Source organism: Ictidomys tridecemlineatus, chromosome Y (assembly GCF_052094955.1).
Source record: "Ictidomys tridecemlineatus isolate mIctTri1 chromosome Y, mIctTri1.hap1, whole genome shotgun sequence".
NCBI classification, from domain to species: Eukaryota; Metazoa; Chordata; class Mammalia; order Rodentia; family Sciuridae; genus Ictidomys; species Ictidomys tridecemlineatus.
This window is the reverse complement of record NC_135494.1, coordinates 2,738,091-2,753,522: the sequence shown is the minus strand read 5'-3', so window position 1 is coordinate 2,753,522 and position 15,432 is coordinate 2,738,091. Positions and strand designations below refer to the sequence as shown.

At 41.1% G+C, this 15,432-nt stretch overlaps 2 protein-coding genes across 3 annotated transcripts in view; both read left to right on the top strand.

The window, feature by feature from the left end:
* Nucleotides 1–15,432, top strand: part of LOC144371983 (uncharacterized) — a 101,452-nt gene that overhangs the window by 880 nt on the left and 85,140 nt on the right. The gene's annotated exons all lie outside the window — the stretch shown is intronic.
* The window catches only part of LOC106144658 (uncharacterized), a 72,079-nt gene that overhangs the window by 979 nt on the left and 55,668 nt on the right, over nucleotides 1–15,432 (top strand). The gene's annotated exons all lie outside the window — the stretch shown is intronic.

Sequence of the window (15,432 nt, the reverse complement as noted above, 5' to 3'; positions counted from 1 at the left end):
TTCTTATTATGTTGCAGTGATAGAATGCAGGTGGGAAGGTCCAAAAGGTGGGAGATTGGTGGGCTGGAGGAGTAATCTGGGAAGGAAGGGCCAGGGATGGCTTTTGGATTATGATTAAGAGTTCCTTAGAATGGATTCTTGTGTTGAGGAAATTAAAATTTCAATTGCTGCTCTGGTTTCCAGGACTCCATTCTCTATAATGGCCTCTGTTTTATTTATCTTACACAATATTAGACCCAATTTGCCTAACTACCTATCTGTAAATCTGGCTTCACTTCTGCTTCAGCCTCCAAAGTTCCTGGGATTACAGGGCTATGTGGAGGGGGCAAAACTGTGACTTATGCAGTCAAGGGGAGAAATAAAGGATGTCCACACAGTTCTGCCCCTTTCAATGCTCTATTCACTCAAATTACTCAATACAGTTTAACTGTATAGGTTCTTACTCAAGAAAACAACAATCCTTAGTGCCAGGCATTGCCATAGACATAATCAATTCACAGCAAACAATTATAGGTTAATTAATTCACGGCAAACAATTCTAGATTCATTCTAAGCACTGCGAAATACACTTAATCATGATAAACTTATGACAGACATTCCCTCTGCATGCTAAGTTCAAAGGTCTTATGTCTTAGGCTTTGAGTCCAGCAGAGGCACACTCACTCAGATCTCAGTGACCAGGTCTCGAACCAAGGCAGGCTTTTCCTGGTGTGGAGCAGAGGACCCATTGAGGAGGGGGTCTAGGGAGGAGTTGCAGCTCTCACCAAGGTGCAGAAGAGGCAGTAGAGTTTGAGAGTAGTGAGGATCACACAGAGACTCAGGAAAGATGCCAAGTGATGGGATGTCAGGTCCTCAGCAGGCTCTCCAGCTTAAGTGCATCTTTGTTTCTGATGCCTGAATTCCTGTTCATCAGCTCTATCATTTATACTAAATTTGGGGGCTTTTGATCATGCTTTCAATCCTTATCAGCTACCACCCTATTTCTCAGTGACATCATTTACCCTGGGATCTTCTCCACCCTGATCTTCTTGCCTTTCCCTCTTATCAGGCAAGGATGGCCTGCCAGATGCTTTACTCTCTTTATCAGGGTGAGGGGAAGGAGCTTGTTTGATGCCTTACTGGAGGGATGTGTGGATGTGCCTGGTGAACTGCAGGTCTTTTAAAATGGAGTTGCTTAGGCTCAGGCCTAAGGCCATTCTAACAAGGCCTGTGCCACTGTCCCTGGCAAGAAGAACACTTTTGAAAGGATTTGTTTTCTATCTGTGATTATTATACTTGAGAGGAAATAATAATCAATTAACAGTTCCCTGTGTTTGGTCAAAATAATTACTTTAAAAGGAAAAAGGCATTTGTACATAGAACCTAGGGATAATGAATCTTGGGTTATGTTCTAAGCCCCCCTGCCCCAATTTGACATAAATCATTTATTTACTTAAATTTGTTTTTATTAGTTATACATGGCATTATAATGCATTTTCACACAGTACACATAAATACAGTGTAACTGCTCTTTTTTCTGGTTGTACTTGATGTGGATTCACACCAGTCCTGTAGTCATATATGCACATAGGATAATAGTGTTTGATTCATTCTTCTGTTCTTAATCCCCAACTCTTTAAATTTGATTTTCAGATGGAGTCTGGCTATGTTGCCCAGCCTGGCCTGTAAGTCCTGACCCTCTTGCTTCAGTGTCTCAAGGTGTTAACATTAAAGGCTTTGGCAATCCCAGCTATGGAAAATAGTTCATTTTGATTTAAATATTAATGACCATACTCAGGAACATGGGTTCAAGTGACCCTAAATGATGTATGTGTCCCACCCTGAAAGACAAGGATTGAACCCAGGGGCACTTAATCACTGAGCCACAATCAGTCCTTTTTAGATTGTATTTTGAGACATGATCTCATCAATTTCCTTCTGGCCTCACTAAATTGCTGAGGCTGACTTTGAATTCAGCAATCATCCTACCTTATCCTTTCAAGCTACTTGGATTACACTTGTGTGGCACTGAGCCTTTCCTACATGAACTTTTATAAAAGAAACTGTGTATCACTACATTAACCAATTGCATTTGTAGGATCATCAGATTCATGGGCTACAGAAAAAGAAAGAAATGAAGGAAGAAAAAAGAAATTTCTTCTGTCTGTAGTTATTATATTCTTACTTTGGTAGATGGTGGGGACTAGATGTCTGGTAAGAGTAGTGATATATTCTGAGAAATTTAATAGTTTTGAGAATTGTGGTCTGATACAGAAATTAAAATAATTGGCTATTAAAGGGCTTAAGATAGCCCAAGATAATTTTTGCTCTCCATACAGAACCCTGCCTTTCCACCCTCATGGTGGTCTGGTTAGCCAAGTCAAGTACTCTGAAGGTTGTTTGATGTAGATGCAACTATATAGAGAACTTGAGTTCACAGCTGTAAAAATATTGTGCTTCTCCTTTTATCTTCCTTAGGTGTAGACACCATGTCAGATTTCTTAAGCAGAGGTTCCCTTTGGATGTCTCACAGGTTCCTATGTCCTCAGCCACTGTCCTCTCCTGGAGCTGCCACAAGGTGCCCACAGCTGCGCTGGTCCCTGCAGGGTGAACAGAACTTCAGGCCCTGGGTCAGCTCATCCTAGAGGACAGCCTGAGGTGTGGGGTGCAGCCTCTCAGGGAAGCTGCTGGGGGCTCTGGGCTGAGGAATCTCCTGGAACTGGCCTCATCTAGACAGCTACTTCCTTGAGAATATTTTATTCCCAAGCTCTGTTCCCATTTTTTTGGAGACAGGTGGACAGTCAGCCTGTGGATGCTGGTGCTGAGGGGCCAGGTCACCAGTGATTCCTGCCCTTTTAGTCTCACAGTGTGAAGAAGTGAAACCTCTCCCAGAGCATAAGCAACATCCACCCCAGTGCAGAGCTGTGCAAACCTGAAAAGCCTCGTAGACTGGAGTCATGGTCCAGGTCCCTGGGAGGGTGATCCTAGAGGCTTTCAGGAAGCAAGACCAGGAGGGGTCATGTCCCAGCTGTCAGGGCCCTTCCCTGCCCTTTGAGCCTGATACATGTGTGCTCCCTCAGCACCAAAGCTCTCTGTGTATCACTTTGAAATGATCTGCTCACTTTTTTGAGGCCCAGGTTTATTTTTTCAGAGCCAAATGGGAAGGACTATTATTAAATAGGCAAGAAAGAAGTGGATTTTAAAAAGTCTAGTAACATTTCCATTGTTAGAAGAATTACAGCCAGGTACAGTGGTGCACACCTGTGATTTTTGCTTTTCCAGAGGCTGAGGCAGGAGGATTGCAAACTTGAGGACAGCCTTAGCAACTTAGCCAGGCCTTATGTCTGGGGATGTGACTCATCAGTAAAGTTCCTCTGGGTCAAATTTCTGATCCTAAACCAAAAAAAGAAAGAAAGAAAGAAAAAACAGGAAAACAAACAAAAAATAACATCTGATTTACCTTTTGCTTCCCCTGAATATGCATACAAAATTGGTGAGATTTGATCTTGTCTTTTCAATGATTTTTAATTGAAATCCATGTCCTAGATTCCAGAATGCCACTTAAGATACAGAGAAACTCTGTCTACCATTATTGCTCCATTTCTACAAAAATTGTAGTGGATAAATTTATAAATTTGATTTTATGTAAATTAGTTACAGTCATTGACAAGCTCATGAATTTGACAGGAATGACACTTTGTTGTTACTGTTGTTGTCTGGACTTGGCAGGTTCATGTTAGCTGTGTGGTTTTTGGTATCAGGAATGAAACCCAGAGGTGCTTAGCCACTGAGCCACATCCCTGGCCTCTTTTAGATTCTTCCTTTTGAGTCAGGGTCTTGCTACATCACCTTGGGTCTTCGACCCCTGAACCGCTGGGGTTATAGGTGTGCACTATCACACCCATCTTCATTGGAAGTTTTAAGGACAATTTTGGCAATATCTAAAATACCCAACTGTAGTCATTTAATCACTGAATACCTTATCAGTGAAATAATAAATGACACCTGTTTTCTGAAAAGGAGAGGTATATATGTCTAAGTAAGGGTGCTAATCCTCTCACAAGCACTCCCACCATGTCACCTGATTGCTGTTCCCTCCTAATTACCTCCTCCTCCTCCTCCCATATGGGAGCTGCCTTTTAGTTTATGAAAATTGGGAGTAACATAAATGCTCTCTCTACTCTCTCTGTCCTGTACAGTATTTTCACTGGTCTTAGATACAGTGTACTATTTTCATTTTTGATATAGGTCTTCCTAAGTCCACCCCAAAAAAACACAATAATCCATGCCCTGAATTTCACATAATTTACTGAAATGCTCTTTTTTTAGATCATAGGAAAGTTCAGTCTCCTTTGTAAGAAAGTGTGTTGTTTTTTCATTGATTTTGTTGCCTCTCATTGTGTATCTTTTGTATTATAATTTTTTTTATCACTCATTACATGTATTTTCAGGTTTTTTTTTTCTTTTTTAGTATCTGTGTGTACATGGACTGTTGAGGATTGAACCGAGGGCTATCAAGTTCTTACTACCGAGCTACTCTCCACCCCAAGAAAATTAGTATTGTAGACTGGGGTTTACTTATTTGCTGATGTATTGAGTGCTGGGATTGAAGCCAGGGACTTGATCATGCTTATGTTGTCCTCCAAAAATGAATTTCAATGTGTGAGCAGCATTTTGGAGGTGGGCAGGTGTTTTACTGGGGAATAAACCTAGAGGCACTTGACCACTGAGCACATCTTCAGTCCTTTCTATTTATTTTGTACCTATTTATTTTTATTTTTATTTTGTATAGTTGAAGATGGGCAGAATACCTTATTTTGTTAATTTTTCTGTGGTGCTAAGCATCATATCCAGTGCCTCATACATGGTAGAAGTGCTCTGCCACTCACCTACAATCCCAGTGCCCCCATTTATAGTTGATGAAGGCCAAGAATCACAAAATTTCTGGATGTCTGTGAGAGCCCCCAACGTGCCGTTTCCCTGCCTTGACCTCCCTAGTGGCTGAAATTACAGGTGCACACCACCACACCAGCAGTTGGAAGGACTTTTGAAGACTTATCATCCAATTTCTTTCCAAATGGAAAATCAGTTTCCTTGCTTTTCTCCAAAGTGTTGAAATTTGTAACTATGACTCTTCTTCTTTGCTTTATTTTTTACATTATTATTTGTGAAAGGTATTCATTATGTAATATTGTTTCTTATGTTTATATTTGTTAAGGTTTATCAATTTCATTCATTTCCTTATTCATTCCACATCCTTATTAAGTCAATTTGGTTTTTCAGAGCAATTTTTGGCTTACATAGTTTGTTAGTCAGTGTTCTCTAGAGGAACAGCATCAAGACGAAGTGTGATTATAAAAGGGGACTTATTAGATTGCCTACTTGACCCGAAGCTGGATGTCCACAGTGGCCATCTGCAGGGTGGAGAGCTTGAGAAGTAGTAGCTGCAGAGTCCAAGAGGATGAAGCCTCAGAACAAGAGGGATCAATGGTGCTGCCCTAGTCCAGACCAAAGGTTCTGAAATTTCCCTGGAGAATCGCTGGCAGAGTCCACTTTGGGAGAGTGAAGAAGGCAGACTCTGATATTCTCAGGCCATTGCAGCAGCCATTGGAGAAGAAAGGGGCTTTCTCTGCTGCTGCTTCCTCCTTCTTCCAACTTTTGTTCCACCCAAGACACTGACCCATTGGATGGTGCTGCCTATACCTAAGGAGGTTCTCTAGTTTGGTTCTCTGTTCCACATGCCAATCACTTGTAGACACACCCTCATGGACACACCCAGAGGCCTCGTAATCACAGGTGTCTCTTAATCCAATGGGGTTGACAATTCAAATGAGCCATTACACATATTATCAAACACCCTTTCTCCACACTGTTCTCAACATTTTGCATTGATGTTGGATGCTTGTTAGTTATGAATCAGTGTCATACATTTTATTAAGAGAGTGGATGAAGCAACACCTTATCATCAGCTGAAATCCATCCTTTATCTTGGGGTTCCTTCTCTGTATGGTGTGTTTTGTGTGTCACATACTCTACATATTAATGTCATACAGAAGTGTTTCAGTGCATCAATAATGTTGTCTTTTCCAGAATGTTCTTGACTTGGAATCTTACTGCACTTGGCCATTTCAAACTGGATTCTCTCACTCAGCAGTCTGTCTTTAAGGGTGCCGTGTCTTTCGAGGCTGCGGACCTCATTTTCTGGGTGATGTTCTTTGGCTGGTTATACTGCAGCTTGTCTATTCAGCATTGAAAGGGGCATCTTCCTTGCTTCTAGCTTTGGGCAGTTCTGGATATGGCTGCTGTAGTCACTGCTGAGAAGTTTTCTGTGCACTTGATTTTCACCTCATTTGCATAGACACCTGGGAGTGTGGTGAATTAATTGTAGAGTGCACCATGTTTATTTTGTAAGAGCGTGACTGTCTTCCAGAGAGAGTGTTCTTCTCTCCATTCACATGAGCAAGGGAAGGGTGCTTTCTGATTCATGTTTTCACTGTCTTTTGGAGCTTTTGGTGTTTGGCATTTCACCACTCCAGTTGAGTATCTGGTGGCACCTCATTGTTTGTTTTGAAGTTTCCTAATTATATGCAGGTGAACATCTTCTCACACATGTGTTAACTGTGCCTATTTATTGAATGAGTGTCTTTCCAAATCTTTTTCCCACTTCCAAGTTGGTTGCTTTTTTTTTTTACTGAGTATTCTTCATGTATGTTGAATACCAATGCAGTGTCATTGTTATGACAACATTTTATGCATGTGTTGTGACAACATTTTGACCAGTTCTCCAGCATGTCTTCTCATTCTCTCAAGTGCATCTTTTGAAAAATGCAAACATTATTTTGATCAAGTTCTATTTACAAGTTTTTACTCACAGATCATGTGTTTGATGTTGCGTATGAAGCTGTCATGCCAGCCCAGATTTCTCTGTAAGTACTTCTTTGTTATTTTAGTGAAATTTGGAGTTTTGCATTAGGTACTACAATGTATAGGCAATTTTTTGGTGCTGACAAGTGAACCCTGGGCCTCCTAAGTGCCAGGCAGGTGCTTTGCTAGAGCTGCAGCCCCAGCTGTGTGTCCTACCTTGAGACTGATTCTCCACTGGGACCTCTGTGCATTTGTGAAATGAGAATGTTTTCTTTCTCTATATGTTAATAATGTCTAGTGCTTTGGCAACATTGTCCAAGAGAGTATATTTTCCATTGATTTTCATTTGCTCCTTTGTCAAAGATCAGTAGAATATTTTTATCCTGTGTCAAATACCACTGTGTCTTGATGATTGTAAATTTCTAGTAGCTGTTAACCTCCGGTAGTGTTCATCCTGTGAATTGAGTGTTCATTACTATGTTGGTTGTTCTTGTTCTTTTGTTACTAAAATATAACTTAAAAGATTTTTTATTTGAATTATATAAAATTATATATTTTATCTTCATTGTCTGATGTCCTATCTTCCCAGTAGTCTATTCTGTTCATGATGCTTTCATTTGAGCTTTGATTTTGGTTTATTATTTCATTCATTTCACGGATTTCTGTTTGTTTGTTTGTTTGTTTTAGAACCTCTATCTCCCTGTTGAGGTGACCTTTTCTTCTTGGATTTGTTTATGTAGCTTATTATCGAAGTGATCTCTTACTTCTTGTCTTTGCTCTCTTATATCTTCTTGGAGTTCACAGGACATTTTAACCATGTATATCTTGAAATCTTTTGTGTCCATTCTTCTGCTGTAGCTGCCAATGATTCTATTGATGTGTTGTCTTGATTTGTTTGGGCACTTTCTTCCCTTGTCTTTTCATGTTGCTTGTGTGTCTTCCTTTCCAGCTCTGTGGTTCTGGGGTGTTATGGTTTTTACCCTATAGATTTGTAGTGCTCTTGTAGGTTTGCAAGATCCCTCCTTTGTGGGGAAGAATGATGTTAACAGATCCCAATATCAACAATACATCAGTATGAACAATTTGTTGTTATTAAGACATTTACAGTTTAGTCTTAATGTACAGAAATGTTGGATTCAATTATTATTTAAAATATAGTCAGTAGTTTTGTAAAAAGGTTTACAATTTCTGATGGTGGACAATGAACTGGGGATCTGGCAGGATGATATGTGGTTCAGAGGGAGTTCCCATCTGCCAGCCATGCTCACCAAATACGGGGAGAAAGGTGATCCAAGATGGAGCCGGTCTGTTTCCAGAGCTGGGGTGACCCGTGACATGGAGAGAGCTGGGCAATGGCCTCGTACTGTGGGTAGGTAGCAGCTGAGTGTCCAGTTTGGGAACGGGGTGCAGCCTGGAGTTCTGCAGAGGGGCTGAGAGGTGTTTCTGCTGAGCTGCTCAAGAGCTGTTTGTGGCTAGAGCTGTGGGCTTTGGGCCTGGAGTCCATAGTCTTACTTGAACTCTGAGTCTCCGAATTCTGCACTGGGCTTACAGTGTGGTTATTTCTGTGAAAATCCACTCAATAGTGGATTTTCATGCTCTCTGAGATCCTGTATTCTGATGAGGTGAGACCTGGGCCACTGAACAACACAGGATGCTGCCTGTCTCTGGCCCACCATCTTGAATGTCCCCTCTTCTGCTCTTGACATGATATGGTACCCTTTCAACTGTCAAGGCCTCTTTAAACAGCAGGGAAGAACTCAAACTGGAGAAAAGCCTTGTATGTAGAAATGTGGTAAGACATTCAGTTGTTTCAGATCCAGTTAGACATGTTCAGATTTGAGGGAATATTTTGTATTATTATTATTATTTTTAACCCAGAGGTGCTGACTCACTCTGCCACATCCCAGTGTTTTTTAAATTTTTGTTTTTCCAGTTTTGAGACATGGTCTCACTTGGTTGCTTAGGTCCTAAGTGGCTGATGCTGGCTTTGAACTTGTGATCCTGCTGCCTCAGCCTGATGTAGTCTTCACTGCCTTCAGTAACGTCGCTCTTTTGAGAAAACAACTGTGGGAGTGTGAAAAGTGTATGTGCCTTCATTCTGGCTATTCACAGGTGATAAAAATTCACCCTAGAGTGGATGTAAGAATGGCATCAAGGTGAAGATGTGAAAGCAAGGTGAAATCTCTGTTATTGCTAGATTTAATTTTTCTGTATTGTAAGTTTTTTGCATCTGTAGTCAAATCTCACATATTATCACATAATCTTATATATACCGTGCATTTTTGTGTGTGCAAAAATGTTAGTTGCATTGACTTTTAGTCACAGCATTTAAATACTTTTTTAGAGTTTTTATCTCTCTCCTTCCATTAAGTACATTTTCTCTTATAGTGTCCATTTTTTTTTTTTTTTTTACTAAAGCCTTTATCAAATTTAAAACTCGGGTCTCATAATATGAAAACTTTTTCTATATGGAATTCTGATATTTTCTGTGTCCTCAAATATTGTATGACTTTTACAGATGTTGTGATAAAATAAAAATTGAGAGAGGTTTTAGAGAAATAATTACCAGGGTCAGAGAATGGAGAAGAGAAAAGGAACATTACCATCATTATATCTGGAGTCTTTAAGCACTGAGCCCCATCCCTAGTCCTTTTTAATTTTGTTTGTTTTTTTATTTCATAGAGGATCTTGCTAAGTTCTTCTTAAAGGCCTCCATTTCTTGCTGAGGCTGGGTTGAAACTTGTGATCCTTCTGCTATGGTCACTGGGATCACAGACATATGCTACCGTGCTCAGCTCCTGGGTGTTTTCCTGAATCTCTGATGTAAATCGAAATGTGCCTTGTTTGTGTCGAGTTTCCAGGGGTTACCAATTCAGATTCCAGAATTACTTCTTCATGTCTTTCTGTATGTTAACGTCCTTCAAGCTCTAAGGTTCTAAAATGATGCTGATCATCATAAGAACATTAACTCACAGCTTCCAAATTATTATTAGTTCAATTGAACTAAACTGGAGTTGACTTGGAAAAATGTATATTAGATAATTCATGTTGAAAACAGGGGTGGAAGAACTATTTCAATATTTAAGGAAACCAATTATTCATTTCTATGAAGAGCTCATGATATAATGAACTTCAGTTACTATTCCCTTTCTTGCACCAGGCACCAGAAAAGCACTTTAGCAGGGTCACAGAGGCTATCCGAAATGCCCTGGTGCTCAGGTGAGGGTTTTCCTGAGCAGCAAGTCACATTAAAAAACACCTGGGAGGGGTGAGTTGTGCCACCCACACATGCACACTCACACCCACGTGCACACACATGTACAGGATCAAGTCACCCTTTTCTCTACATACCCTCCCTAGTGCAGTGCTTTCATCCTCACTGTGTCATGCAACTATTGATTTCTTTGATTTTTCTCACAATGTTGCTGCCCACTATTCCTTCTCAAAAATCACTTGTTATTTCCTGACTTCTCAATTTAGCCTTGCGTCATTCAGAAGTTTCAGACACATTGTGTGTGTTAGTTGAGGCCTCTCCACTCCTGCCTTGTGTACAGATTGGTGAAATAGGGAGCAGGGGCTCGTTCTGTGTCCTGCAGCTGAGTTAATTGAAGCTGTTCCGACCCAATGGGACAAGATTGCAGGGAAGAGGCTCAGTACAAATTGTTTGAGCACATTTGAAAAAATGGCAGAAAAACACAATTTGCCTCTCTACCAGCAGAAAATCCTCTTTATCAATTTGCACCATGGAAAATGTTTCCTTTTTCCTCTTACCCTCCAAACATTGACGCCTAAAATATAGATTCCAAAAAATCTTTATGTTGCGAGGGGGCAAAATTGTGACATTTGCAGTGGAGGGGAGAAGTATGTGCATGCGCTTCTGCCCCTTCCAATGCTTTATTCACTCAAGTTACTCCATACAGTTTCACTCTACAGGTTTTTTTTTTTTAATTGGTTGTTCAAAGCATTACAAAGCTTTTGACATATCATATTTCATACTTTAGATTCAAGTGGGTTATGAACTCCCATTTTTACCCCATATACAGATTGCAGAATCACATCAGTTACACATGCACATTTTTACATAATGCCATATTAGTGACTGTTTTCTTCTGTCTATAGGTTCTTAACAAAACGACAATCCTTAATGCTGGGCACTGCAATAGACGTAATCATTCCACAGCAAACAATTCTAGATGCATTCTAAGCACTGCAAAACACACTTCATCAGGACAGGCTAGTGACAGACATTCCCTCTGCAGGCTAAGTTCAAAGGTCTTAAGCCTTAGGCTTTGAGTCCAGCAGATGCACACTCACTCAGAACTTGGTGACCAGGTCTGTAACCAAGGCAGGCTTTCCCTAGTGTGGAGCAGATGATGGTTGAGGAGGGGGCTGTAGGGAGGAGTTGGGGCTCTCACCAAGGTCCAGATGAGGCGGTAGAGTGTGAGAGCATTGAGGATCATGCAGAGAATCAGGAAAGATGCCAAGTGATGGGATGTCAGGTCCTCAGCAGGCTCTCCAGCTCTAGTGCATCCTTGTTTCAGCTGGCTGAATCCCAGTTCATTTGCTGTATCATTTATACTAAATTTGGGGGCTTTTGACCCCCCTTGAATCCTTATCAGCTACCACCATATTTCTCAGTGACATCTTTTACCCTGGGTCAGAAACTCTAGTCTGGTGGTCTCTACCCTGATCTTCTCCCTTTCCCTCTTATCAGGCAAGGATGGCCTGCCAGGGGCTTCACTGTCTTTATCAGGGTGAGGAGAAGGAACTTGTTTGAGGCCTTACTGGAGGGATCTGTGGATGTGCCTGGTGAAACTGCAGGTCTTTTAAAATGAAGGGGGTTTTTTGTTTGTTTGTTTTTAAATGGAGTGGCTTAGGCTCAGGTCTAAGGCCATCCTAACACTTTACCTAATACTTTAAAATTAAAAAAAAACACAAAAACAATAAAAACTTTTCACAAAAGTGATTTTCCCATAGGAAAGGACAAAACTCAGAAACATATCCCATGAATCACCTTCACTATTCTTTTTTTTTTAATTGGTTGTTCAAAACATTACAAAGATTGCAGAATCACATTGGCTACACATTCACATTTTTACATAATGCCATATTAGTAACTGTTGTATTCTGCTACCTTTCCTATCCTCTACTGTCCCCCCTCCCCTCCCCTCCCATCTTCTCTCTCTACCCCCTCTACTGTAATCTGTAATTCATTTCTTTCTTTTTTTCCCATTCCCCTCACAACCTCTTATATGTAATTTTGTATAAAAATGAGGGTCTCCTTTCATTTCCATGCAATTTCCCTTTTCTCTCCCTTTCCCTCCCACCTCATGTCTCTGTTTAATGTTAATCTTTTCCTCCTGCTCTTCCTCCCTGCTCTGTTCATAGTTGCTCTCATTATATCAAAGAAGACATTTGGCATTTGTTTTTTAGGGATTGGCTAGCTTCACTTAGCATAATCTGTTCTAATGCCATCCATTTCCCTGCAAATTTCATGATTTTGTCATTTATTAGTGCTGTGTAATACTCCATTGTGTATAAATGCCACATTTTTTTTTATCCATTCATCTATTGAAGGGCATCTGGGTTGGTTCCACAGTCTAGCTATTGTCAATTGTGCTGCTATTAACATCGATGTGGCGGTATCCCTGTGGTACGCTCTTTTAAGGTCTTCAGGGAATAGTCCGAGAAGGGCAATTGCTGGGTCAAATGGTGGTTCCATTCCCAGCTTTCCCAGGAATCTCCATACTGCTTTCCAAATTGGCCACACCAATTTGCAGTCCCACCAGCAATGCACAAGTGTACCCTTTCCCCCACATCCTCACCAGCACTTGTTGTTGTTTGACTTCAGAATGGCTGCCAATCTTACTGGAGTGAGATGGTATCTTAGGGTGGTTTTGATTTGCATTTCTCTGACTGCTAGAGATGGTGAGCATTTTTTCATGTACTTGTTGATTGATTATATGTCCTCCTCTGAGAAATGTCTGTTCAGGTCTTTGGCCCATTTGTTGATTGGGTTATTTGTTTTCTTTGTATACTCTTTCTTGTTATTTGAGTTTTGTTTTCTTTGTATACTCTTTCTTGTTATTTGAGTTCTTTGTATACTCTGGATATTAGGGCTCTATCTGAAGTGTGAGGAGTAAAAATTTGTTCCCATGATGTAGGCTCCCTGTTTACCTCTCTTATTTTTTCTCTTGCTGAGAAAAAACTTTTTAGTTTAAGTAAGTCCCATTTGTTGATTCTTGTTATTAACTCTTGTGCTATGGGTGTCCTATTAAGGAATTTGGAGCCCGACCCCACATTATGTAGATCGGAGCCAACTTTTTCTTCTATCAGATGCATAGTCTCTGATTTGATATCAAGCTCCTTGAACCATTTTGAGTTAACTTTTGACCTTCACGATTGTTTACATTTACTTATGGTCTCTAGAATTGCAAATTTTCTTTTTAATCTTTCTACAGACAAAAAAAATCTGAGACCTTATTAATCTAACATCACAACTCCTTCTTCTGTCTAATTCACTTACTTTCTACACTTCAACCCACAACACTCTGAAATCCTAAGTGTGCATATCTTCTGGAGAGAAATTCCAGACTCACTAAATTTCCAAAATCTATGCTGCAGTTCCAGTACCAGCCATCGAGACAAATGACTAAATCAGTCAGTGTCACTCCAGGTGAACTAGGCTGCATGGAATTATCACAGAGAGACAGAGAAATACCTTTTTCTTTGGGTTCTGTGATGGCTCCCTCAACCATCTCCCCCAAAGGAGGCAAGGCAGGCAAGAAAGAGAGAGAAGGCCTGGAGCCCCATTTATTTGGGGAGAAGCCATTCAAATGATGCTAGGGTCAGGTTTCAGGGGGTGGAGTCTAGCTTCCTGATGTCTTGCTGTCAGCAGATTGACTGACAGCTAAAAAGGCCACGCCCATCTCATGTGCTGTGTGGGCATCATAGGCAGAGCAAGGGAAAGGCCACCTACATCACTGGCCCAGACAGAGGGGCAATGCGGTTCAGTCCATCTACTTTGTGTGCTGGTGCTCCTTGTTCACACACTGGTCAAAGGACTGGTATGTCACTGTATTAGTCTTCCTGGGCTGCTGTAACAAAAGATCCCAGCCTGGGGGCCTTACAGACCACAGACCCTGACTGCTCATTCATGACCTCAGGCCACAACCTGAAGACAACTCCTCCTCTGCCTGATGGCCAAAGGCATCCCCATCTCAGTGGATCTTGGGAAAAGGAAAGAGATGGCAGCTGGCCATCACTATTAACCCTGCTTCCTTCCCACCACCCATGCTGTGTGGAACAGAAAGCCAGCACATTGGGCCAGCTGTGTCCCTAGTCACCAGCCCACCTTGACACATCTGAGTTCTTCAGCATCCTTTGGGCTGGGTCACCTTCTTCAGACCCAGCCACACCCTTGACTCTGTTGACTTTGAGGCCCAAGTCCCCACAGAGGCTCCATGTTCTTAACCCATTAAGTGTTAAGCTTTCAATTCTGCAAATGTTTCAACAAAATTATTGTATTAATTATTATTTTTATTATTGGTGCTAGAGATTGAACCTGGTGTGCTTAACCACTGAGCCACATCCCTAGCTCCTTTTTATATTTTCTTTTGACCCAGACTCTCTCTAAGTTGTTTAAGGCTTTTGTGAATTGAGGAGGCTAATCTCTAAGTTGCAATCCTCAGTCCTCAGCCACCCAAGTCCCAGGATTTCAGGTGTGCACCTCTTCAACACAATTATTGACACAGGTGCATTCACATAGGTTGGAAATCATAATGTAGAGCTTACATATTATTACGTTATGGTTATGCTCATTATTATGTAATGAGATTCTATTTTACATCCTGTATTTAACTTTCTACCTATATTTCCTATATTGAGCCAGGAGACAGCAGAATCAGGACCCACCCACCTTCCCCTACCCTCACAACCTTCCTCAAATTCTGCTCCCAAGGGAACCAGCTCCCATGGCCCTAGGCCATTTGTAACCCATGTTTGAAAATCTGCCTAGCAGCACCCAACTCGGCTTGCTTCCTGCATTCTTAGAGATCCTTGCTCCCAGGACTCAAGATCTCCTCAAAGAACATTGTCTCATCTGCTGTGGTGGTGCAAGCCTGTAATCCCAGCAGCTTGGCAGGCTGAGGCAGGAGGGTTGCAATTTGGAGGGCAATCTCAGCAATATAGTGAGGGCCTAAGCAACTCGGCAAGACCCTGTCTGTATATAAGATATGAAAAAGGGCTGGGGATGTGGCTAAGTGCTTAAGTGCACTGGGTTAATCTCTAGTACCAAAAAGCAAAAATAAAAATGAAGAGGAACCAATCCAAACAACATACTGGGCTGCTACTCTAGGATAATCTTGGCTGAAGATCGCGATATCAGGGATATTGATTGCTATGGATACACTGAGGTATTGTGCAGGTTTTGGTGGTGGGTGGTGCTGTGTGTTTAGTTAGTAGAATAATTCATTTAAAATCAACCTGTGCAAATAAAATTTCTTAGTGCTGCAGAACTCGGCACCAAAAATGATTATATTTCAACTCTAAAAATAGGGTCTTAACCCTCTCAAGCTACTTGAGACAATA